Source organism: Panthera uncia, chromosome X (assembly GCF_023721935.1).
Source record: "Panthera uncia isolate 11264 chromosome X, Puncia_PCG_1.0, whole genome shotgun sequence".
In the NCBI taxonomy this organism is placed as follows: Eukaryota; Metazoa; Chordata; class Mammalia; order Carnivora; family Felidae; genus Panthera; species Panthera uncia.
Window position 1 is genome coordinate 105,821,823 of NC_064817.1, and position 27,265 is coordinate 105,849,087.

At 46.5% G+C, this 27,265-nt stretch overlaps 1 protein-coding gene across 1 annotated transcript in view; it reads right to left on the minus strand.

Moving 5' to 3' along the window:
- Positions 1 to 27,265, minus strand: part of GPC3 (glypican 3) — a 422,044-nt gene that overhangs the window by 101,398 nt on the left and 293,381 nt on the right. The window lies entirely within an intron of this gene.

Sequence of the window (27,265 nt, forward strand, 5' to 3'; positions counted from 1 at the left end):
ATGCTGAGTTGCAGCTTTTTATCACTTAATGTATATCGTGGACATAGTTCCATGTCACAACACACATGTCTTGTTGTCATTCTTCTGTGTGGCTATGTCATAATTTATTTATCCAATCCCTGATGAACAATTGAGTTACTTCTAATAATGTGCTAATATAAACAACAATGCAAAGAAGATCCTTGTATACCAGTCTTTGCACATTTGCACGAATACCTACAAAGGATAATTTCCTAGACTTTAATCACCTCCTATTTCTAATCCCAAATTACAACATGCAATAAGTAATATTACCGTGTTACTGTATAGCACTTTACAAGGCAGTTTCTTATCATCCAGCTGGCTTGAGTTTCTCAACCACACCACGAGGTGCGTGGGGCAGACATCTTTATCATTTATTACCGAAAATTCCACAACTTCTGAAGACACTGATCTGGTTCTGTTAGGTGTTCCCTTCCATGATACAATGTATCTGCCAGTATGAAAGACATGCTTTGAAAAACATGTGTGGGGGCAGAGGAGGTCAGGACATCTAGTTCTGACTTTCATAATGAAAAGTTGCCCTCTGAAAAGGAAGATACTTTTTTTAAGTAACCTCTACGCCAAACGTGGGGCTCGAACTCACAACCCCAAGATCAAGAGTCGTGCGCTTTACCACCCGAGCCCGCCAGGAAAATATTTTGTGGTAAAGTTGAAGACAACATTTGACTGCATTTCTTCTGAAATGATAGCCTAACCTACTCGGCTTATTTCACTTTGAACGTTAGTGAACAGACAACTCACTGGCCATCGAATACCAATTGCCTTTGGGGCTATGCTAGAGAAACGCAAAGCAGCATTCTTTATTTATATATCTTGTGGCGATCAGCTTCCTAGTCTCCTCTTTTACGTCCACATAATGCTGTTTAAATACCATCTCCCTCCTGATGATACCAGCAACTTCACTGTCCCTTTCTTTGCACCTACTGACACCTGAAGCAGAGACCCTATTCACAGATAAAGAGGTAGGGCTATTATAAATCTTCGGAAATGAACTTCAGGAATGCATCCCCAGAGACATTTCTGTGGGTTTATTCATATCGAAGCTTGCCGGCCACTTTCATGCCTGCTCCTACAAAACAAAGGTCTTCCTGAAGTTTACGATCCTCATTGGAATAGCGTAAAGACATCTGCCAACGTACCAATTTTGTCCTATACTTCCTCTTCCAAATCATCTATAAATATGAAATCAAATTAGTCCCGGAGCTGATCCCTTGTAGCCCTCCAGTATTCTTTTCTGCCATTCAGAAAAGCGTCCCTTTCACTCTATTTTTGTTTGTTTGTTTCTTTGTTTCTTATCTCCAAGCCACGGATCAGGAGCCAGGACAAAACACTGCTCTCCAATCCCTTGGTGACTCAATTTCGTAAAAACAGCTTTGGGTTGAAAAGCTTGCCAAACTTTTTGAAAGTCGAAATAGCATCCACTGTTCCGCTCTATCCATGTGCTATTTAAATCCTCAGAGGACTTTAGTAAATTAAGCATGGTTTCTGGTTACAGAAGTGTTAGGAAGAGCTGGCCTGTGGCTTAGACCTAAAACTTGCCTTTATTTTACGTATTCTGCAAAGCAGTAACCAAAAGTACTGATCCGACAGATTCTCATAGCGGCTAAAATTTCGTGGGATTGTTTTAAACCTCGGGGTCCTTGTCCTCTCTCCCCTGTTCCCCTTAGCCAGACAAATTATGGAATGGAATCTTAAAAGCAATGAGTGTTGTAATGGAATATTATGCAGACGTTAAAAGAACATAGTCGATCTATAGGCGGTGACACGGAACCAAATCCAAGATACGCTGTCACCGATACAGGCAGTGGTCACGAACGTGCAGTGTGATCCCATTTGGGGTAAAAATGGCCATGCGTATGCATCAGTCGCCTATGCCTTATGTGTGTTCAAATACAGAACATTTTTCAGAAACGGTAATAGCAGTTACCTCTGGTGAGCAAGGGGCGATATTGGGGAACTGTGAATTTTTTCTTTTACGTTCTTCCATATCTTTTACTTTTTAAATCTTTATAAAAATTTAATTTTTAATGATTGAAATTTTATCTAGTAACGTTCTTTTTTAATTAAAATTTCTTAATGTTTATTTTTGAGAGAGAGAGAAAGAGGGAGACAGAGCAGGAGCGGGGGAGGAAACAGAGAGAGGGAGACACAGAATCCAAAGCAGACTCCAGGCTCTGGGCTGTCAGCATAGAGCCCAACACGGGGCTCGAACCCGCGAACTGGGAAATTATGACCTGAGCCGAAGACGGACACTTAACTGACTGAGCCACCCAGGCGGCCCAGGAGTTAATTTTCGTAAAGAGTTATGTCGGCCACGACCAGCAGCCCAGCCTAAAGGTGACTTCTGATGTCAGAACAGATATTTACAGAATGCAACATGCACGATGTCACCCCAGAACACCTTCAAACCTCAGACGCTCATCATCAGGTCACGAACTCTGCTTTGTTAGGTTAAACACCGCCTGTGTGTTTTCTCCTCTTCAACGAGCTAACTCCAACCGGCTTATTTCAAAAGGACAGTAGATCAGTGAGGCTGCGAATATGGATGTACATTATTATGAGTACCTTCTCTCAAAAGGAAGCAGAAAAGTTGTTCAAGGTCTTGCTCACCTTCCCCGCAGGGGCCTAAAAGGCCTTTCCTGAAAGGAACCGAGGGCCTCCGTGAACCACTCCGATTCATTCTGACCCGCGGCCCTTGTGTGTAACTGGATCGTGAGGAGCGTCCTACTTGCTCCCGTTCTTACGTGCATTCCATTCGCCAGCCCATAAAGTCTGTGAGGTCTTCGAGGGCAGAGTCTTGGTTAGTTCTCTTTCGTACTACCCAAAGCACCTCGTGGTACTTACAATAACAATAGCGGTCAGAACTGAACGCTTTCTGTGCCAGATACGGTTCACAGCGCTAAGGAAAAAGAAAACGTGTACTATCTCACTGACTCCTCTGAACAACCCAATGAGACAGACACTATTATTTTCCTTGGAGTTTTTAAAAAATGCTTATTTATTTTGAGAGAGAAAGAGAGAGAGAGAGAGCGTGTACACACGCATGTGTAAGCGGGGTGGGGGGGCAGAGAGAGAGAGAGAGAGAGAGAGAATCCCCAGCAGGCTCTGCGCTCTCAGCACAGAGCCCAACCTGAGGCTCAATCCCATGAACTGTGAGATCGTGACTGAAGCTGAAGCCAGGAGTCGCATGCTTAACCGACTGAGCCACCCAGGTGCCCCAAGACAGACACTATTATTATCAGCCCTGTTTTACAGATGAGGAAACTGAGGTGCGGAGCAGTGAAGTCACCTGCCCAAGAAAGCTGGAGTTTGCGACCTTGTGAAAGTCTATCTCTAGCTGCCTCTGTTACCTTTAAGATTTTAGTTTTTTACGTAATCTCTACGCCCAACATGGGGCTTGAAATCACAACCCCGAGGCTGACAGTCACATGCTCCACTGGAAGGCAGCCCTGGCTACCTCTGTTCTTTTTTTTTTTTTAAGTTTATTTATTTTGAGAGAGAGAGAGAGAGAATGCGCACGAGCACGAGCAGGGGGAGGGGCAGAGAGACGGAATCCCAAGCAGGCCCCACGCTGTCAGTGCAGAGCCCGGCGTGGGACACGATCCCGTGAACGGTGAGATCGTGACCTGAGCCAAAATCAAGAGTCAGACACTTCACCGACTGAGCCGCCCACGCGCCCCAACTGCCTCTGTTCCTAACCACTGTGCCACTACTGCTCCCTTAGAAATGGTCCACGCTGACTAGACATGTGCCATTTCCTCGTCACACAGCTCCACTGTATGACACAATTCACGAGCTACCCACCGGGCTCCTCAAGGCTCACCACGGGGCACGTGACGGCAGTTCTCCTCACCTACTCCGCCAACCCCCGAGCTTGCCCTCGAAAACCCTCGGGGAGAAGCCCTGTGTATGGAGTTTCTTCTCCTAAACACAGACCCAACAGTGTCGCTGTTCGGCGAAATATACGCGTCCTTGGGAGATACGGTGTTGAGGTCAGAGAAGCAAAAAATCCACCAGCGCCATACCACGAGACAAGCACCAAAGGTGATTTGAAACCTCTGAGGAAAACAGGAAAACGAATGCAAGAGAATGTTGTGCTCAATGACTCCCTGCCTTCGGCACCTTGGCTACAGAAAGGTGCCATACATGATGTGCCCCGGGGAATTTTATGTAACACGCATGCTCTGGGCTTCAAGCCCAGAGGGACTCGGTTACAGGTGCCTCCATAGTTTGGCATTAATTAATTAGTTAATTAATGCAGCACTTCATTTCCGTCCTCTCCCTCTGTGCCACGGGCATACGTGGTTCCTGAGAGGCTCTGAATGAGGACAAGCCATTGAAGCGCGGATCCTCACCCACAGGCGGCCCAGAGTGTCGGGAACGGGGACGCTGCGGGCCATGGAGGGTTTTAACGATGAGTTAGCTACTTAGTGACACTCATCTGTAATTAGATTAATTGTCCTCTCTCAGGAATACTGCTTCCTTCCTAAGCTTTGACGTGGCTCTGGCAGTGAGTACCGGCCAGCAGAGAAGAAAAAACGAACAGGGAGAGGAGGTTCCTATCCCCGGAATCTAAAGTTTTCTTAACTGGACCTGCTCCATGCGATCCGAGCAGCGTCACCTTTAAGCGTTACACGTGGTGCCTTTGCCTTCTCTCCTCCACTTTGGGTATCTGCTTAGCACAAAAGTGAACGCCATAATGCCAAGAAAACCCTATTCGTGAAGTGAAAAGGGGGACATGCTTCTGTTCGGGCAGATTGGTCAGGGATGGGGGAAGAGGGGGGGAGAGGGGTGCAAAAGCCATAAAGAGAAAAGGAATCTAATTAAAACAGGACATCTGGGCATGCTTGTCTTGGGACAGTTGAAGCAAAGAGAGCACTTGTAGAAGAGGAATAGAGTCAAACAAGCGTAAAATGGGCGATCTTTTCTTCCCATTTCTGTGCTGGCTGAGGCAGCAAGGGTGTAGTGGAAAGAAATCAATGAATTCAAATGCAGAAAACACTGCAAATGGAAGCACGCTTAACAGATCATCTTGTCCGATCCACTCACTGGTAGGTGAAGACACTGAGACCCAGAGAGGGGCTTTTCTAATAAGCACAAGTTGTTAGTATCACAATCCCCCCTTTAGAAGAAATTCCATTCTTTGAAAGGTTCCTGAAATGCACATTGCTGATTTCAAACATGGCTAGCAGTGATATAAGACAGGGAGGCTGCTAGAAAATTCACTTTCCTTCTTCCCCTAGGCATTAGAATGGTGGCAAGTGTTTCAGAGCAAGTCTTAGAAGGACTGACTCTCTCCCCCGCCCAAAATATGTGATTTTACAAAAGCTTAATTTGCTGCCAGACTATATAGAGATCTACCAGTTAGTTATAGAGCTCACATTCTCAGAGCGCCATCTTATGGAAAGATTGCGGTATTGCATGCAGCCCCTGATTTATAAGCTCGTTTCTCTGCAAAGTACTCCAGCCACAATAATCACTGTGGAAAAATGGGATAATTGAAAGAGTATAAATAGCTTTGAAAACAAACTAGAGCATCGTATTAAGAGGCCTAAGAAAATGTTCTTCTTTCTATCCAACACGCAGTCTTAATTCACATAAATGAACAGAAAAATAAAGCAAAGGTAAGAATAGCTGAGTTTTGTAAATGCATTTAATAGAGTTAGCAACAGTTTGCTTCTTATTTATTTATGCACGTATTTAAAGGAAAATATTTTCTATATTTGTCGGCACAGCAGTACCACTGGAGAGCAAATTTCAAGCAGGAGAGTGCCAGAAACATGTATCCGCCATACTCCACGAAGTACCTCTGTCCTCAAACAATAGCCTTTCAGCGATTAATTACAAATACATTTCAAGAGAAAGGAAGCAAAAGCTAGAGAAGAAACCAGAGAGATGTGAACAATCTATATCTCATTGAGTGGGCATTAGCTATAGAAGGGAATAACTGTATTGGAATCTGTTTTGTTTTGTTTTTTTAACCTAGTTTCAAACCTCCCTGTGAGGAGGGACTACAAGATTGGTCTTGGAATATAATCAAGAAGTCATTTAAACCTATACAAGTGAAGAATATTTTCCAGATGGTGAGGAAAGCGTGAGAAGTTGAGAATCACCCGCCACAGGGAGAAGACTGTGGCTGTGGGGAGCAGCCCCCCTGCAGAGAAGGGAAGGTAGAGAGAAAATGAGGGAGATGGGATCACCTGAACGTTTGTCTAAAGAAGCAAACTCTGCAGACGAACCTCGAGGTGAGGAGAGAGAAAAGTAAGAAAGGAGGCCAAAGTGATTCTTGTGAGAAAGACTCCAGGATAGGCAGGGCCTGGTGTGCGGGGACACCGGTGACAACTGCCTTCTGGGCCGTGAGCCCAACCACCTGACCAGTCAGGATGCGAGGCCAGGACCGGGGGCACCGCTGAAGGGTTTTCTGGGGGGTGTCCTTGAGGGAGGACATATCAAGGAGGAGAGGACCTGGGCCCAGTTTAACTCTTACAAAACCAGAAAGCGATATATAACTCAGAAGCTCAGTAACTGGGGGGCAGGGATGTAACAGAACACTGTGTGCAGTGGGGATTTATTATTCAATCACCCCAAACTCATTTATCAAGTCCCTCTAGACCAGAGAGCTAGCCCAGAAAACCAGATGTTTTCTTGTCCCACTGGAATTGAGCCAAAAGGAAATGATCTTTACCTGTTTTTAAGTTAGTTCTTTTTTTAAGTTAGATTTTAACTCATGGGAATGAATATCAGAGTTGGAAAGAGCCCTTGAAATCATTTAGTCCCACGCCCTCCTCTTACACATGGGCAAACTAGGGCCCAGAGGGACCAAGCAGTAGCTGTTCAAGCTATTATTGGCATCGGTGCTGGTGGGACTTAAATGGGGCTGTAACTCTCCCCCAAATAGAAGAGCCGAGCAGAAGGAGTCAGACCACGGGTCACATACCTCAACGACATCTGAGAGCTTACGAAGACTGCGAGTACAAAATGCGCTTCAGAAGGGTTGGGACACGCGGCGGAAAGAGCACCGGCTTCGTGGTCAAGACATAGGTTCAAAAGCTGGTTCCACCACTTACCGCGTGCCTTTTGACAAACGATGAAACCCTGCGGGGCTTCGAGTTTCCTCATCCGTGAAATGGGGATGATGCCACCTGCATCGTCTAGAGGACTACCTGATGTCCCGAATGCCAGTAAATTAGGATAACATAGGCAATGTGCTTCCAACGGTGGCCAGCATGTCTGGATGAGGGTTGTTATCACGTGAAAGCACTGAACGCAGCGCCCGATGTGCAGGAGGTGTTCAATAAATGTTATTTGTGGAGGACTTCCTGAGACAGGATGAATCAACCTTGCAATGAATAGTCGGGGCAAAGCTTCAGATCCACCCAGGCCTGCGCTACAGAGACTTAGGATAATGGAAGAGTCTCCATTGTGTTAAGTATGCCCCCGCTAAAGCATGAGTCCATGCAGGGGTACCAGCGGCTTAGGATGAGGGAAGAATGGGCAAGGCCGAAAGCACTAGAGCTTTCTTTCGTGTTATGATTGCGCAGTGATGTGTGTGTGGCTGGGGCAGAGCGTGTGGCCCTGGCTAAAGGGGACCCTTCAGCAGAGATGCCCTCACGCAAAACTTCCGGGGGAAGGGGACTCCGGGGGGAGGAGGGAGACTTCCCAGACAGGACTTCAAATGGTTCAAAATCAACTGTCATCCATTGAAGAGCAAATCATTTTACTGAGGCCCCGGGGCAGACAGCCAGGTTTCACCAGTGACCAACTTGGGATGTCAGAAGCCCGTTCCGCTCACTCGTCCCCCCACATTTCACATCTCTCCTCTCTGTGATACAAAAATCATCTGCTCCCACTTTGCAGAAGTGTCACAAGGAATGAATTAGACGGCTCTTGAAAACACCCACACGCTCTTCAAATCTCTCTCTTCAGAACACTGCATTGTCTGCCTCAGGTCCCCGCAGGGCCCGCAACAAACATCCATTCTTTAATGCGGTGATCTGCAAAATGAAGAAAAGGACCCTCGAAGTCGACCTACAGTCACACTTCACTGACCAGTTTGAGAGGCAGGCGAGTCTGAGTGAGGGAAAACGGGGACTTCTTTTTTCCCTTGTGTTGCCTTTCAAGCATACGGAGTCACGCAGCGGAGAGCCTCCTGAATGTTGCTTTGGACGCCCCGCCGAACCTTATTTAATGAGCCACCAGAGAGCATGAGGGAAAGACACACTGTTTCCCTGTGAATAGGTACTGCCGAAGTACGTGAAAGGAAAGCTCGACGTTCCTGCCACCGTTTCACTGTCAGCTCCTCTTGTCTTAGCCGCATTCGGGTCCAGGCCTCAGAATCCTCACTGAGCACGCTAGGCCTACCAGCCCCTGAGCCAGTGGTAACAGACGCAGGAAGGTTATCACTCGGCTGACTGGCTCTGGAATTAGTCTTGCTCCTCAAAGCCAGCCTTGCTGGTGTCTGGAGTGAACCCCAGACGTTCAGGCAGGACTTCCTCTTGCCAGCTAGATGGATGTCCCCGGGCCATGCAAACCTAAACTCCGTCCTGGTTTCCTTGTTTGGATTCATCTGTGGCTCGGCCCTCTGCTTTACCCAGTGCCGGGCATACAGTAGGCAGTCAGTAAATGTCTGTTGAACTCAACTGACACCGAAGGCCTCACCCAAAGCTCAGCTTGTATGGTGGGGAGACTCTAACCTACTCTCCCCAGCTCTTGTCAGCTTGGTCCCCTCCGGGGCCTCCCCCTGCCCCAAATCTGCAGTCATTGACTGAGAACCTGACTTACACTGGACTTATGTCTGGGCCCTGCCAGGAAAACCGGCTGCCGTGTCCCATCCACCAGGTGGCACCACTTTGGAAACCAATGCCGACGTGGAGAAAGGCAGGGCTCCTTCCCTGTGCCCCAGTATCATTATTCAGGTGGTGGGGTCACTTCTCGCCTGGGCCAGCCAGACAGCTGGGTTCCCAGAGCCCAAGCGCCACCCCTTCCAGCCTCTGTCCCATCCCCTCGGGCCAATCAGTGGGCACCCACAAGGGCCCATCCATCATACACACCTGCTGGCCACATCAATGCACATCACAAACCCTCTTCTAACAGTGTAAACTTCAGCCCGCTTCTGAGTCTGTGCGATTCTACTGCTAGAAAAACACATCTTCTGATACACCTGTTCAACTTGCTATATCCAAGGCAGTAACTTTGAAAGAGTTTCAGGGGCATCTGGCTGGCTCAGTCAGTAAAGCATGAGACTCTTTATCTCAGGGTCATGAGCTTGAGCCCCATATTGGGCATAGCGATTACTTAAAAAAAAAAAAAGAAGAAGAAGAAGAAGAAAGAAGCAAGTTTCAAATCTGGTGGTGAAGTTCCTAGGTTCCCAGTTTTGGGGGTCAGAGAAAGGATTTCCTGTGTTCCATCAGAAACAGAATCAGTAACTATCCACTCAACACTCCCCTACTAAGCACCAACATAGCCCCGTGCTCAGCCACAGACCCCTGGTGGTTGGACTTCCCGAATTTTCCAGTGTTCTGGCCCACTGTTTCCAATCTGGGCTTCGTGGACCCAATCCTGCCTCTGGCTTTGGCAAACCGGGTCCTCACGAAACGAAGTCTTCAACGAGCTGCCGTGTTGGAGCCCCCGGCCAACCTGTGACAGCGGATGTACAGGTGTACTTCTTCCTGCCCAGCTACAACATCACCATCCCGCAACATGACCTGCGGGGCACAGGCACGGGGTGCTGCTGGGGCTGCCGGGAGGGAGAGGGAGCCCACAAGAATAAGGTGACTCGGTGTCAGACTTGCCCAAGAACACTGGAAAGTCTCGTCTGCAGAGTGGAATGGCTGCTTCTGCCGTCTTCTTCCCCTCCAAGCATTCCCAGAGCCCTGGAATCCGGGCTGCAGTCCGAGCCACGAGGTAGCAGGAGGGACCACGGCCTGCAGGTGTGCCTGCTGGAGGACGGTGGCGACGGCGGGCACGGGCACGGCAGCCAGAACAGAGCCAGCCGCTCGGCCACTTGGCACAGGGGAAGGAGCCTGCCGTCTGCCCGCGTCCGGCCAGCGGAACAGCTGTGCTCGGCCACCCCGAGCCAGGCACTGCCGCTCCCCGCTTGCCGGCGATAAAATAAAACCAAACAACCACGGAGGAAAGGAAAGGTGAACTGAGGTGTAAGGCACGCCCCACTCCAACCGCCCCCGCGGCTGCAGGTGCCCTCAGCTCCTTGACTCTTTGCACCTGCTCTCCCACCGGAACAAGCGGCCCGTTGTGTGAGGCCGAGCGCGTTGAGGTGCCGAGCAAACACGAGGTGACTCTCCCGACCGTAAAGTGGATGGCATTCCAGGAAAACTTTACTAAGCCAAATAAAAGTGACTGTAAAGCACTCGGTCAGATATAAAAGTGCTACATAAATACTTAATAAAAGCTCACAGCAATGCACGCGGGGACAACTAGGTCAGGACTCGGGCTCGCTCTCTAGCCCCGAAGGGTCTCGGAGAGAGCGAAGACCGTCTCGCCCACGCTGGTGTTCTCAGCCGCTTTGTATTCCTTGGCTCTTACCTGCCCTGCGGCCCCGGGCACTTCTCCACATGTAGCTCTCCCCTCACTGATACAGCCCTGTGCTTAGAGCGCGTCTCATTTCAATTCTGGGTGCTTCTGTCAAATATTATTTGCAGCAACAGACCCTGAATTCCATTTCTTTTGCTCAGAAGCCCCACTGGGGTTATGTGGTGCTCTGGGGGTGGGGGGGAGATGTTTTCTTTCAGGTTTAATCATAGGAATTTCACCCCGAACTCTCCAATATCGGAAACGAAGGGCCACTCCGACAACATCTCAGGCCACCCACCCGCACCCCTGCCGCCCCAGAGATGCCTGGAGGAGTCAAATGAAGAGTTCACTGCTGTCCTAAGGACAACAATTATACCCTGGGGCTCCTTTTGACGCACTTTCGCTTTGGTCTGTTTGGGAACCGTCAGAGAAGCAACTGGAAATTCCCAGCCTTCGTGGTGGCGGCGTTACGGTATTCCTCCTCCTTTCAGACTCCCTCCCCGTCCAATATCCTTGTCATGGGATCTCATAGCCTGCTAGGGCTAGAAGGAGCTTTTGAGGCCGTTCTGTCCGACCCCTTCATTTTATAAATGAAAGAAAAAGGTGAAGGGCAGTGACTCGCCCAAGGTTGCAACCTAGGACCCAGGCTGGACTTCCAGAACAGGGCTGAGAGGGCCTCTTCTTACGTGGGCTCCAAAGCTCCATAGGGGATACACAGGCAACGGCTTTACTACAGGAGCTATGTGTGTAGAGGAGATTGAATGGAGGGCTAGCCTCAGATGGTCATCCCCTTTCTCCCAGGGGATGTCACTTTATAGCCTTGAGTGGCTCTGAGAGCTGAGAAGCCGGGTAGGAAAGGCAGGAAACGCATTGCTATGTTAGCTGGTTCGGCCCCGGCGAGAGCCCAAGGAAAGCACAGGATTTAGCAGCACAAGCCAGGGAAAAGCTGGACACAACACCCGCTCCGGGTCTGCTGGACTGGACAGAAAAGCAAGTGTACATCAGGATTTCCATCAAAAGCAGAAAGAAGGAAGGAGAGCTTTGGTCCCATGAAGGGGAGAAGCCAGGCGTTTGCTGGACAGGGCAGTGTAGGGGGTAGAAGGGCACAGACTACCTGAGTTTTAGATCCCAACTCCCTAGTGCTGTGGCTTTGGGTTAGTTACTTAACCCCATCAGTAAAATGAGGGCAATGGGAACGTCCCGCTCCAAAGGCTAATGTGAGGATAACTCAGTTAACGCACACAAGGGTGCCGAGTGCAGTGCCTGGCACGTGGGAAGCACCATAGAAATGCTATGATTATCATGACCCACCTCTGTTGTTTCAGTCCTACCTTCTGAAGTCGTGCTACGACCGTAGGAGTTGGAGGTGAGGGAAGAGAGATGTGATCGAAATGTCTCGGGGAGGAAATGGTGAGAAAAGGTCAAAAGTGCGGGCAGAGACACCAGCAGACTCGGTGAGCGGCAACGCTCCCAGCCCGCCTCTGGCCCTCCGACGGAAGCTCCCTACAACCGCGCCTCTCTTCCAGATTTGGTGGCTGTTAGAGGCATAGCTGACAGCGGGTGACCAACCGTCTTGCTCTGCCTGAGACTGACGACTCAGAACCTCCCGTGCCCAACAGGGGACGTTCTCAGGCAAACTGGGTCAAGTTGATCCCCGTGGGGGCCACATGGTGTTTGCTACTCGGGATTACTATTTGTTATGGCCAGACCAGCCGCCATCCGCGGGCATTTGGAAAAGCTGGGTTATCCAGAAGCCACGTGTAGTGATATTGGAAAGTGTATTTATTTATTTTGAGAGCGAGCGCACACACGCACACGTACGCAAGTGAGCAGGGGAGGGGCAGAGAGAGGAGAGACGGAATCCCAGGCAGGCCATGAGATCATGACCTGAGCCAAAGTCGAGAGTTGGACGCCTAACCGACTGAGCCACCCAGGCGCCTAAAATGTGTGGTGATTTTTAAAAAAAAATGTTTAATGTTTATTTTTATTTCTGAGAGAGAGAGAGAGAGTATAAGCGGCAAAGAGACAGAGAGAGAGAGGGAGACGCAGAATCCAAAGCAGGCTCCAGGCTCCGAGCGGTCAGCACCGAGCCCAACACGGAGCTCGAATTCACGAACAGCAAGATCATGACCTGAGTTGAAGTCAGACGCCCGACCGACTGAGCCACCCAGGTGCCCTGTATAGTGATTTTTAATGGGACTTTCCTCAAGGTCTATGAAGTGAGGGAAAAAGTGTTTCTTAAGTAAATGGATTTCACCAGGGGAACGTTAGCCAATTTGAGGATGATGGTCTTTAGCAGGACATTCACCCAGAATAGCCTCATTACCGCTGGTTCTTATTTGTTGATTCTCTGATGCAGGCTTTCTCCAAGCTCTGTTCCCAGTGCTGTTATTACATGTGTTTGAAAGTAATAAAACTACATTTATTTCAAAATGGTCTGTCACTCGGACTTTTTATTAATTTAAACTGATGCTACCAACCCCTCAAAGTATTGCCTTATCCAGGGCCAACCGGTTTATTTAGCACCATGGATGGACTTGTTTAAAAATAGAATTTGTGGGGGGCGCCCCGATGGCTCAGTCTTAAGCTTCCGACTTCGGCACAGGTCATGATCTCACAGTTTGTGACTTCGAGCCCTGCGTCGGGCTCTGTGCTGACAGCTCAGAGCCCGGAGCCTGCTTTGGATTCTGTGTCTCCCTCTCTCTGTCCCTTCCCCGCTTATAATCTGTCTCTCTCTCTCTCTCTCAAAAATAAGCAAACATGAAAAATTTTTAAAAATAAAAATAGAATTTGTGGGGAATAGGTGGATTTTCTTAAAGAAAAAAAATCAAAAATAGTATCTCTGGAAAGATGCATAGAGAGAAATACTCAGGAAGCTGCTAAAGCGTTTATAAAGAGAGCTCACCCAGTAATTGTTAATTAGCCAGCACACAGTTCCATTTATTCAGGGCAGAACTTCCCTCCATATCTGATCTACTTTTCTACATTAATACCTAGTCAATGCAGGGCACTTTATAATTTTCAAAGATATTTCAAATGCATTTTGTCATTGGAGGCTTGCGGCAACACTTAGGTAATAAAGAGGAGGAATTAATGTCACCATTTCACAGGAGAAGAAAACAGAACACAGAGTTGAAGCAACCTGTCCAAAGGCACACAGTGATACCACGGGGAAGCTAGATCTGGTCCTCACGTTTGTTTAGCCACAAGTACGTTTGTCAGTTCATCCACCGAATTCATTGTGGATGGAGACGTTACTCTACGCCACGTACAGCTAGTCAGTGAGGATATTCAGGCAGAAGACGGAACTAGCAGAAAAAGACACATGTGAAAGCTCCTAATACAGGGGAACTGGGGATATGCTAGAGGAACACCTAGGTGCTGAGGGGTCCATAACCCAGACTAGAACGTGGGGCAGGAGGATTCGGGCTCTTCAGAAGACATGCCGTTGAGTTAAAGATAGGTAGGGGTAGGGGCGCCTGGGCGGCTCAGTTGGTGGAGTGTCGGACTTTGGCTCTCTCTCCCCCTCCCCTGCTTGTACTCTTGTCTGTCTGTCTGTCTCTCTCTCTCAAAAATAAATAAGCATTAAAAGAAAATTAAAGATAGGTAGGGGTAAGCCAGTCCAACAGCCCTTTTTCTGGCCCCTTCTGGAATGGTCCCTGTCCTAATCCTCCCTAATTGTATTTGGAGATAAAGTTTTCAGCCTGAGTTGTTGTGTAGCACCACACGCTACATGTCCCTCCAATCCAAAGCTGATGTGCCCCAACCTCAGGTGAGGACAGGTTAGTCTGGCTCCTGTTGGAACAGAGATTCATCCTGGTTCGGGCCTGAAGCTGTGCCCAGAAGCAAGAAGAGGGATGAAATGAGCAAATGAGCGGCTCAAACTAGGCAAGGGTTCATGGTTTGGGTGGTTTTTAAGATCATCTGGCATGGAGGTCACTAAAATATGAGAGGGCAAAGAGTAGAAAGCTCCACATGACACAGGAGCTACAAATTAAAAGGTTTCCTTCACGGGGAAATGAAACTTCATCATAAGGGCGACCAGCCCAAGGATCAAAGCCACACTCACGTAAAAGAATAAAATTCACTGGCTTGAGAAATTGGGAAATCACGACCGATTTTAATGATCTCTCTCCTTTTCCAAAAAGGTTAAGCCAAGGGTGACAAAAAGGACATTAGAGCCTTGGGCACCTCGACTTGACCTGGAACTAGACCCGTCCTGCTTTCTAGTGTAAGTCATCGAGGACGATTCCCTGTGTTAATTACAATTAAGAAATCCTAGGAGAAGCTCTTTAAACCACCTTTGCTCTAAAATGCAGTACGAAGGGTGGAAGGCCAGCCCAGTGCCTATGCTTAGCTGCAGTGACTTTCACTTGCTCCCCAGTGGGCTCACATGCCCACCAACTAGGACCAAGGTGCTGCAACCAAACGTGCACCAACTGGGACCAAAGATGGAGTGTTTTGTTTGTTTGCTTTTGCAGGAAGGAGAGGAAATAAATTAAAAATAAGAGCGAGTGGGTGAAGCTGTCCTCCTGAAGAATTAAGAAGTGGGTCATTGAACAGAGCTGAAATGAGGCTTGGCTGCATCTACCTTCTGGGGAAGAACTGTGAGGGCCTCTTCACAGGCTTCTTTTATTGAACAACAGCGATCCTAGTTACCACTTTTTTGAGTTTATTTATTTTGAGAGAGAACGAGAGCACAAGTGGGGGAGGGCGCAGAGAGAGAGGGAGAGAGAGAATCCCAAGCAAGCCCTGTGGTGTCATCATAGAGCCCCAGAGGCGGGGCTCGAACCCACGAACCGTGAGATCATGACCTCAGCCGAAAAGAAGTCAGACGCTCAGCCGACTGAGCCACCCAGGTGCCCCGTGGCTACCATTTCTTGAGGGCCTACTGTGTTCCAGGCGCTATGCTCTGCATTTCACAATCTCTCTGAATTCTCTCTGCCGTCTATTAAGGTAGAAATCATCACTTGCATTGCACAGATGGGGAAACAGGGACTCAGGGAAGAGAAAAAGCTAGTGCATACTAGACCAGAAATTCAAACCGTGGCTCACTGATCCCAAAGGTAGGGGCTGAAACACGACTCCGCTGTGTCTTATGATTGCCATGTCATGTTGAGATTTGCCTCCGTGTACTTTTTGTTAACCCCCAACTGTTTGGCTGTATGTCTATCGGTGAAAGTCATCGAAAACTCCAACGATAGTTTTGCCCTTGCTTAAGCAGAGGAGGAAAGGACAAAACCTGGAGAGCTGAGTTTCTTTTAAAGGAGCCGCCAAGAGCTCGTACCCTGGGGGAAGAACCGGGGCCACAGGCAGTAAAGAAGTGGCACCTGCCCGACACTTCCTGTGCCACGCAGGGGAGAAGAGTCACTACCACTATGGGGCGCCTGGCTGGCTCAGTCGGTTAAGCATCCGACTTCAGCTCAGGTCATGATCTCACCGTTCGTGGGTTGGAGCCCCGCATCGTGCTCGGTGCTGACAGCTCAGAGCCCAGTGTCTCTCTCTCTCTCTGTCTCTCTCTCTCTCTCTCTGCCCCTTCACTGCTCACGCTCTCTCTCTCTCTCTCAAAAATAAATAAACATTAAAAAAAATCACTACCACCACGACATTTACAACAACAAGGGAGTCGGAGCGGGCGAAGGGCAGGCCCGCTGGTGGGAGGCTCCCAATCAAGGCTTCCCTGACAGATCTTTTCCTGTCCTTCACACAAGCAAGTCTCAAGAGTCTGTTTTCTTTGATACTTAGTGACTGACTACCAGCAGTAGCCCTCCTGGGTCAGAGTAATTGGGTGAAAATGTTTTGGGTGTGTTTCAGGTGTTTGTGGAGGTCAGAAGCTTTATACTTTTTAAGTTTATTTTGAGAGAGAGAGCGTGAGCAGGGGAGGGGCAGGGAGAGAGAGGGAAAGACAGATTCCCAAGCAGGCTCTGAGCTGTCAGCACGTGAGCCCAACGTGGGCTCGAACTCACACACCGTGAGATCATGACCTGGGCCGAAATCAAGAGCTGGATGCTTAACCTACTGGGCCAACGCGCCCCAAGGTCAGAAGCATTCTGATGCAGTGACACAGGAATTGTGTTTTAAAAATTTTTTTTAATGTTTATTTTTTAGAGAGAGAAAGACAGTGTGTGGGGGGGGGAGGGGTGCAGAGAGTGGGAGACACAGAATCTGAAGCAGGCTCCAGGCTCTGAACTGTCAGCACAGAGCCCGACACGGGGCTCGAACCCACAGACCGTGAGATCATGACCTGAGCTGAAGTCGGACACTTAACCGACTGAGCCACCCAGGCACCCCGACACTGGAATTGTTAAAGGAGATTGCCCAGCTGCCTTCTCAGGAACAGGTCAGGGGACTCATCCTGCCCAGCAGCCTTGTTTCAATCAATTCTCCACCTACCTTACATGTTCTCTGGGAGGTGAACATAAAGTAATGACAGATTTCAAATTCCTAAACATCTACCACTACGTATACAGCCCAAACCGTGTCGTGTCCATCAGTGACTGTGACATTACTTGAAACATTTCTGGAGCTCCTCTTTGGAAATCCCATTTGAGGCCGATCACAGTGTCACAAGAAACGAACAGCCCCATTATTTCACCTTCTTGTTCCAAAGGGACCCCGCATGGTATGAACAGGCTCGATCAGCTACTCCATTCACCCATTTGGTTCCAAAAGACTTGTAGATATTTTCCTCCAAATCCAGTTTACCTTTACAGGAGGAGTGGCCTATACTTCTTCACCCTTGCTCTGGACATTTATTTATCTGGCCTGCTCGGCCAAACTATAATGACGTGGTAACATCAGCAACAGCTATCGTGTGTATTCAGTGCCTGCGTGCTAGAACACATCTCCACGACGATGCTGTAGAGTAAGTATCATCCCCATCTGACAAATCAGGTAACAGAATTTGATGTCCAATGACCTGCCCGAAGCACGCAGTGTCTGAACGGAGATGAAAATCTCCATCTGCATCATTCTAAAGACTGCACTCTTCCCAAGATGCACCTGTCACCTGACTCCTGTTTGCTAACCTCTCAGGGTCTTTTTACCATAATCCTCAGCCTGCACCACTGAAGATCAGCTGGCTGAGAACCAGCAACCGACAGGCCCCAAAGGCTGGCCATATGCCCTCAAGGCTTTTCCCAAAGAAGATGTAGAAAAAGGTTTTGAGGACTGGCGGCATCCATATAATCAGTCTGTGACCTACCAATGCACTTGCTTTGAAGGAGGAAATGATATTTAGAGTGTAGAAACTCTGGTATGTTAAATGAGTAATTTCTTAAAGGCAGCTATAGTCCTTCATGGACACATCTCCTAAGCTTTCTGGGCTATAAGAGCTCTGGTGCTCTGAGCCATGATCATAAGATGAGGCTGGCCTTGCCCACCATCAGAATCACATTTCGAAGGGCAATTGGGAGGTGGTATTTATTTGTTGAGGATATGGGTATCCTGAGACTGGCCCTGAAGGGCCCCAAATGTTCTCTATATAATGAACTGATCCGATTGAGCACAGGAAGGGCTGGCCTAAGTACTAATAGGACACAATCTGTTTATAGTAATAAGCCGTGGGTCTTTAACAGGTGGTTACGGACATCAATACTGAGCCATGAAAATATGTCCTGGTACTTCAGACATGAGAGTAGTCAGGTGCAGCCCATCCCGGATCCCAGACGTGGTACACCATGTTAAGCTGTCAGTCTGTGGGATAAGCTGGGTTTTTCTCACTCAATTCTGAAGGCAGAGCGACTATAGGCGACACCATAATCTTAAGGGATAAGTGTCACGTATTGCCATAGAGTAGGTCCTGAAAAATACCTGTCACTAAACACTACTTTTGAGATAAAGCTATGATGAAAAATATGCCAATCTAAGCTCTCAGAGGGATTATTACACGGAGGTACACTCCAAACTTATCTAATGTCTTACCTTACCGGGATTTTAAAAAGTCTTCAGCTGCCATAAATACTTCATGCTCTACCAAATCAAGTCCTCCTCTACATGATCCAGTTTTCCTTCAAAGCCTCTCCATGAATAATCTGGACTTACCTGAAGCGAGGTAGGAGATGCGAACTGCCATGCTAGCAAGCAGTAGGGTGCTTCAGTACCTTCATTCTAGGGCATGCACTCAGGCTAACTAACATAGCAGTTCCCCAAATCAGAAAGAACCGAGCGTATGTTTCCGCTTCCAGGAAAACTAAAGCAAAAATGAAATCCAAAAATGTCTGCGGGGGACCAAGAACTGTAGGGCTAGGCAAACATTCTCTCCTCTCGCCAGTAAGCAGAGCTTCCTGTGGGGCAGGGGCCAAAGGAAGAACTAGCCACAGAAAGAAAAGAGCTAGGATGCAGAAGACGATGCTAAAGTTTCTAATCCCCAAACCATCACGACAGGGGCCACTAAGAAGAACCACCGGGCCTTGACTTTGGCATGATTTTAGTCTGCCCTATGCCTAAACAAACTTCCGATCAAATGACTTCAGGACATGGATCAATGCCCTTGAATATTATGTCCACGATCCACTGTTTACTTTTTTCTTCCTGTGCCCCCTTCCTTTTGGCTCTGTAGTCTGTCTCGTATATTTCCTTCCCCGTTGGTACTTCCATTGGCTGTGCCATATTTAAAGTTGTATGGGGGCTCCTGGCTGGCTCTGTCAGTGGAGCATGTGACTCTTGATCTTGGGGTTGTCAGTTTGGCCCCATGGTGGGTGTAGAGATTACTTTAAAAAAAAACCAAAAATCTTTGGGGGGGCTGGCCGGCTCGGTCAGTGGAGTGTGTGGCTCTTGATCCCGGGGTTGTGAGTTTGAGCCCTATGCTGGGTGTAGAGATTATGTAAAAATAAAATCTTTAAGGAAGAGAAAAAGTTGTACGTGCACTGCCCTGAGCCATTAGGAGGAAAGCCACCACCTAAACCTAAAACACAAATAAGCAAAACCCAAATAACAAATAACCTATTTTAGCACGAGAGCATGGGAGCTATAGACAACAACTGGTGTATATCACTAGCTTGTTTGGATGTGACTTCAATGAGCTGTGCATGCGTACATGTGTGTCTGAAAATGTATACACTGTTGCCTGTAGGTCTTATCTTCACTTAATTCCTTCACCGTCAAACGGAAGATTGTGAAGTTCTTCCCATTTTGTTATGTACACCAAATGAAAGACGTGTTAGTGCTAGAAATTGGTCCCTTTCCACCAAAGTCCTCAAAACAGAGGGTTTTTTTTAAATGTTTTTATTTATTTATCTTGAGAGAGAGAGACAGAGAGAGCATGAGCAGGGTCTCAGCAGGGGCTGAGGGAGAGAGAGGAAGAAGACAATCCCAAGCAGGCTTCACACTGTCAGTGCAGAGACTGATGCGGGGCTCGAACTCATGAACTGTCACATCATGACCTGAGCCGAAATCGAGAATCAGAGGCTTAACCGACTGAGCCACTCAGGCGCCCCTACATAGTGTTCTTAAAATAAATGCATTAGCATTCCCCTTTCTCTGCATCCTTGCCAACATCTGTTGGTGGGAATGCACAGTGGTGTAGTCACTCTGAAAAAAAGTACGGAGGTTCTTCAAAAAGTTAAAAATAGAACTACCCTAAAACCAAGCAATTTCACTACTAGGTGTCTATCCAAAGGATACAAAAATGCTGATTCGGAGGAGCACATGCACCCCAATGTTTCTTTTTTAATTTTTTAATGTTTATTTATTTTTTGAGAAACAGAGACAGCATGAGTGGGGGAGGGGCAGAGAGAGAGAGGGAGACCCAGAATATGAAGCAGGCTCCAGGCTCTGAGCTGTCAGCACAGAGCCCAATGTGGGGCTCGAACTCACAAGCCTTGAGGTCATGACCTGAGCCGAAGTCGGACGCTCAACCGACTGAGCCACCCAGGTGCCGTGCACCCCAATGTTTATAGCTGCGCTATCAACAATAGCCAAACTATGAAAACAGCCCAAACGTCCATTGACAAATGGATAAAAATGTGGTATATATAGAGATCTATATCTATATCTATATCTGTATCTGTATCTAGATAGAACTTCACCATCTTCAGTTTGATGGTAAAGGAAAGAAGTGAAGATAAGACCCATAGGCCACAGATTGTGTGTGTGTGTGTGTGTCTGTGTGTGTATGTATTGTGTCTGTATATATATTTATATATAATGGACTACTACTAGGCAATGAGAAAGAATGAAATCTTCCCATTTGCAATGTGGATGGAACTAGAGTGCATTATGCTAAGCAAAATAAGTCAGAGAAAGACACATATCATATTTCACTCATACGTGGAATTTGAGAAACACAACAGATGAACATAGGGGAAGGGAAGGAAAAATAAGATAAAAACAGGGAGGGAGGCAGACCATAAGAGACTCTTAAATATAGAGAACTGAGGGTTTCTGTAGGGGAGGTGGGTGGGGGGATGGTTAAATGGGTCACAGCATTAAGGAGGGCACTTGTTGGGATGAGCACTGGGTATCATATGTAAGGATCACTGGGTTCTACTCCTAAAGCTAAGACTACACACTGTATGATAACTAACTTGAATTTAAATAAAAGAATAAAATAAAATAAAATAAAATAATAAAAATAAAATAAAATAATAAAAATAAAATAAAATAAAATAAAATAAAATAAAATAAAATAAAATAAAATAACTGCATTATGGGAATGTCTAGTTGGCCCAGTCAATTGGGTGTCTGACTCTTGATTTCGGCTCAGGTCATCATGTTACGGTTTATGGGATTGAGCCCTGTATCGGGCTCTACACTTACAGTGTGGGGCCTGCTTGGGATTTTCTCTCTCCCTCTCTCCCAGCCCCTCCCCTGCTCACACATGCTCTCTCTCTCAAAAAATAAAATAAACTTAAAAATTAAGTAGCTTATGAAAACAATCAACTATTCTCCCTCACCTTTCCTAGATTATAGGGACCAAAAGAAGATATTTTTTGCTCTCATTTTTAAAATTATATTGCATATGTCAGGAATTGGGTGTTAAGGGATGATCTCATGCTCACTCCCACTGATTGATATGCCACAGTCTATCCATCCAACCCAGTAGAAGAGAGAGAAAAATAGTCTCCTTACCCTACTTGTCTGCAATAGGTTTTGAGATAGGAACAAAAATCCTTGAAAACTAAAACAATTGCTTTGTATATTCCTGCTTTGGCCTTTCCAATTAAGCAGAGTAATTCTAAAGAGGCATTATGAACATGGGAAGACTTGTCTGATCAGTGGAAATAAGCGTGCGTTACACACATGGTGTGTGTGTGTGTGTGTGTGTGTGTGTGTGTGTGTGTAATTTCTCAGGTGAAATGCGAGGTAAGATCACAGAGGAGGGAGAGGAGGCACCCTCAGTGAAATCTGCCCCTGCACATCTCAGGGAGTATATTCTCTAATGCCAGGTGCCTCACGTATTCCACTGAGAGAGTCCCAGAGTCATCCTGAGCAAACACAAAATAGATACTGATTTGCTTTGTGCAGAAGTGGCTATGTGGAACTGCCAAGAAGATAACAGCAATTTTCAGGAGCTGACCTGGATCCAGGCCCAACCAGTCCAGCAACATGACAAGGAGCAAGACCAGCCAGGACTGAATCACAAAGGGGGCTAAGGTGTCATGCCACAAAGTACAAGTCCTTACATATACAGAACTGATAAGCCTCAAAATGGCTAGGGACGCATAAAACCCTCTGGGAGGTGTGCTGATGGTAGGAGAAGCTACTTGACCACACACATACGGCTGAGAGAAAAACACTCGGGAGAATGACTGCAAAGGGGTGTAAAGAGGAGAGGTGAAGGAGAGGCTAGCATTTAGGTGGTGGTCCAAGATGATGGCGCTGGGAGACCTGAAGGTTTGGCTGCCCTGTCCTCAAGGTCAAGGGTGAGCCGTGCGGAATCCAGAGGTGGTGAGAGAAGCCTGATAGAGCTCAGGGTTCACGTGAAAATGGGTGGAAAACCGATGACAGTGGATAAACAAAATGTGCCATATCCAGACAGTACAATATTATTTGGCCATAAAAAGGACTTAAGTACTGATACATGCTACATTGTGGATGAACCCTAAAAACATTATGCTAAGTAAATGAGTCTATTTATATGGAACATCCAGAATAGGTAAATCCATAGAGACAGAAAGCGGACTGTTGGTTGGTTGCCATGGGCTGAAGGAAGCGGGGAATGGAGAATGACTGCTAATGAGGACAAGCTCTCTCTTTGGAGCGATGCAAAGGTCTTAACACTAGACAGAGGTGGTGATTATACAACATCATGGATGTACGAAATGCCACTGAATTGTATACCTTACACAGGTTAATTTTATGTTATGTGAATTTCACCTCAATTACACACACGCGATCAATAAATAAGGAGGGGCAGAGCCTCTGTTTTGACACCGCTGAGGGGAACTCTCCCTGGACTGCTTCTCGTTAAGCTGTAAACTCCTCAGCAGCAGCAGGCACTGGATTCTACTTATCACTATGCCCCACGGGGCCCAGTGTATGAGAAGTGCTCAGTCTTTGTTGCATGAACCTGAATGATCAGATGCTAAATGTACAGACAACATCGCATTTTTTTCAAACTAGCAGTTTTTGAACACGTGTAAGTTTAAGTAGCTCCTGTTACACTAATTTAAAGACAAACTTGATTAAACAGTACAGTGGGGCTTACCTTCCAGAGGGTATCAAACCATCCGGAAGAAGAATGAAAATTTTAGTCCGTGATCCAGATATTTAGCCTCACAGTTCTCAAAGGGTGTGTGACGATGTATTTACTACGCTGCTTACTCTTCATACAGGTATTTTCAGCACCAGTGCAGGCAAAGCCTACGTTTACCTGTTAAGCCCAGGGTTAACGTACTCCCATGGGATCCTTTATGCTTCTCTTGGTCCCAGGGATTCTCTAACTGAAATTCTCTGTAGTTTGACAGAGGCAGTTGTACGAAAGCTCTGCCTATAAGACACATGGTAACTCAGATCGAAAGCGCGTACCCTCACATGAGCCAAGTTCACTAATTCCAAGATTTCTCTGCTAAATCCCAGAATCCAATGTTTACCTCAAGCCAAGATGGGGGGCGGGGTGGGTTGTGGTGGGGAGGTTACGAGGACAAATGGCAGCTTTATGTGGTACTCCGTCACACTAGATCTGTGGAGACATTCTCTTCGTTCATGTTTTAATTGATTAGTTTCATAAGAGCCAACAATTGAAAGGATGTGAAATATGACCATATTTAGAGAAACAGTGGTTTGAACTCTTTAAAAGTTGAGTGGTCTATATGTACATGGGTAGAAGGAGGGTATAAATAGCTTGACAACCCAGCTGACATGGATATTGATCCATATTTTCTTTAGTATCAATATGTTCCTTTTAATCAGGTGTCTCCACTGACAAGTCTCATTTCCCTTCAGGATCCTTGATTTTCATACATTTTCTTGACTGAGAGTAAAATACTTTGAAAGGAATATAAACCCAACCTGTAACTATAACAAGGTTACAACTGATTTGGCCATATGAAGTGGCAACTGTTACTTAAGACTAAACGAAATGAGAAATTCAAAGAAAAGCTCTGGAAAGACATTTTACTATCGATGAGATGTGCAGTGTGAAGTTAATCTTTATAAATGGTACAAATAGAGGGCACACATGTCCTCAGGCTACAGAACTCTGTACTACTAAATGTATATCCTTGAGTAATTTTTTTTTTTTAAATCTAGTTTGACACTATTCCCTAGTCCAATCATCGCATTAGGTCAGTAATTTAAGTATAGGTTAATTATAACCTGAGGTTACTAACCAAGAGTTACTTCCTGGATTATATTACCCTTCTATCTGCAGATATGTTTGATTTCCTTACTTCCTTTCTCCCTCCCTCCCTCCCTCTCGACCTTCCTTCCTTCCTTCCTTCTTGCCCTCCCTCCCTAGATACCACCTATCAACAATAAAATTTGTTTTGAAACAACAGACTTTTCAGAAGGGGTTTGGAATAATAGCTTTTCTCGATACTATTTGTTTTATGTTATTATTTTGTTTGATACCATGAGATATTTAAAGCTAGCAAATTAAACAAAAAATACTTCAGTTAACAGAGTTCTTTTAATGGTGCAAACGTTCATTTCACTAATTTTTAGGCTCGTTCAAATTTAGCAGGCTTTGGATTCCATCATTTGAGAGAAGAGGACTTTCTTGATTCTCGGGAAACATCCTTCATGAAAGTATACTGTGCATGAAGTAGTTTATATGAGCAAAATTCAATTTAAAAAAATCTCACCGCAGGGGTACCTGGGTGGTTCAAGCGGTTAAGCGGCAGACTCTTGATCTCAGCCCAGGTCATGATCTTGCAGTTCGTAAGATCGAGCCCACCACGAGGCTCCATGCTGACAGTGTGCGGAGCCTGCTTCTGATTCTCTTTCCGCCCCTCCCCTGCTGATGTTCACTCTCTCTCAAAATGAATAAATGAACTTAGAAACATTTTTTTTTAAATCCCACCAGGGCACCTGGGTGGCTTCATTGGTCGAACATCTGCATCTGACTCTTGATTTCAACTCAGGTCATGAGCTCACGGTCATGGCACTGAGCCCCACGTTGGGCTCTGTGCTAAGCGTGGAGCCTGCTTGGGATTCCCTCTCTCTCTCTCTCTCTCTCTCTCTCTCTCTCTCTCTCTGCCCCTAACCTGCCTATGCGTGCTTGCTCTGTCTCTCTCCCTCAAAATAAATAAAAGAAACTTTGGGAAAAAAATACCACTAATTCAAAAAACACAGGCCTGGGAAGAAATTCTTTTGAATTAACTAAAACTGGATCATCTGATTTTGTTTTTCTTAAAGAGCAATAGGAGATACATCCATCAGGATTACAACATTTGGCCTTAAACAAACACAACAATAGAGAAACAGTATTAGCACCTGATATATAGTAGGTGCTCAAATATTTGTTAAATGAGTAAATAAATGAATACATTAACAAATAAATGTACTGTCAATTAAAATTTCTTCTTTAAGAACAGACCATGGTTAGGGGTGCCTGGGTGGCTTAGTCAGTTAAGCATCTGACTTGATTTTGGTTTAGGTCACGATCTCACCATTTGTGAGATCAAGCCCTGCACTGGGCTCTGTGCTGTCAGAGCAGAGCCTGGAGCCTGCTTCGGATTCTGTGTCTCCTTCTCTCTCTGCCCCTCTCCGGCTCTTGCTCTCTCTCTCTCTCTCTCTCAAAAATAAATAAATATTGGGGCGCCCGGGTGGCTCAGTTGGTTAAGCCTCTGACTTCGGCTCAGGTCATGATCTCTCAGTTTGTGAGTTCGAGCCCCACGTCAGGCTCTGTGCTGACAGCTCAGGGCCTGGAGCCTGCTTCAGATTCTGGGTCTCCCTCTCTCTCTGCCCCTCCCCCACTTGCACTCTGTCTCTCAAAATGAATAAACATTAAAAAAGTTTTTTTCAATAAATATTTTAAAAATAAAAATAACCAGACCATAGTTAGAAGATATGCTGCTTAAAACAAATTAGTATTCAGGAATTGTTCATTTTTACCCTATTAGCATACCAGTGGGTAAGTCACTGGGATGGTTTCTCATGAAGCTTATGTAAGAACCACATATTTGACCTGTGGGCATTTTCTTTTTTTTAAAGATTATATTGTTTATACCTGTTTTAAAGCATCTGCTTTTTATAAAGCCAAATACCAATGGCTTTTCTCTGACACTTTAAAAAAATATGTCATAGCAGTTAAGTACATTTTCATGATTCTGCTTAGAACCTGATGAGCTTTTAGGATGATAAATATGCACGATTTCTCCAGAGTGGAGTGGATGCGTGGGGCCATTAGTCCCTGTAGCCCGATTCACGTTTGCTGGAGGCAAGTCGATCTCCCTGCAAGTTCAATGACTCATCCAGGGTGGCATGCAACTTCAGTCTCATTAGCACCTCATTCTCACTGTCCCAGGTCAGTAACACGGCTTAGTTGAGAAATAAGCGGGTTTTCAGGCATGTGCTTGGGAAGAGGAGAGGTGGAGGGGGAAGGGAGAAAGGGAGAAGGAACAGAAGAAACCTGGATTGGGCTTCTGGTATGTGCCAGCCGGCTAGGGACTTTACATTCATGACCTCACCTAATAGTTATAACAGCCCTGCGAGATGCCCTTCCCTTATGGAGGAGGACCTTGGGACTGTCTAGGTTAAGTGACTCACCCAAGGCCCCACGCGGTGAGTAGCGGGACAGAGATACAAACCCAAGTTCATCTGGCTCCAAAGCCTTCCTCTGTCCGTTACATCACATGACTAATTCATTAGCCATTGAGCATCATGACCTGTCCTGATGTTGGTCCCCACTAGACTATAAGCTCCTCAGAGCAAGTAACTTGCCTGTCTTCACCCTCATATCCCTTGCACTAACTTGGTGCCTAACCCACAGGATCTCAAAACATAAATGTATGAATGAATGAATGAATGAATGAGAAAAAAACCCCACAGACTGCCAGAGCAGAAGGGCTCTAATCCAACCACCTCACTTTTTAGACGGGGAAACCAAGGTTCAGAGAGATTAAGTCACTTGCCCTAGATTAAGCAACGCTTTAGTAAAAGATTCAGAACCCGAGTTCAAGTATCTTCTGTATTCCCCCTTACAAGATGCTGCCACATGGTTTCCTAAGCATTCTCCCCCTCCTAATTTCGTCCCTTAATCCCAAACTGTTCCTTACACATGCGAAGCAAGGGAGGTTAGGAATGCCAC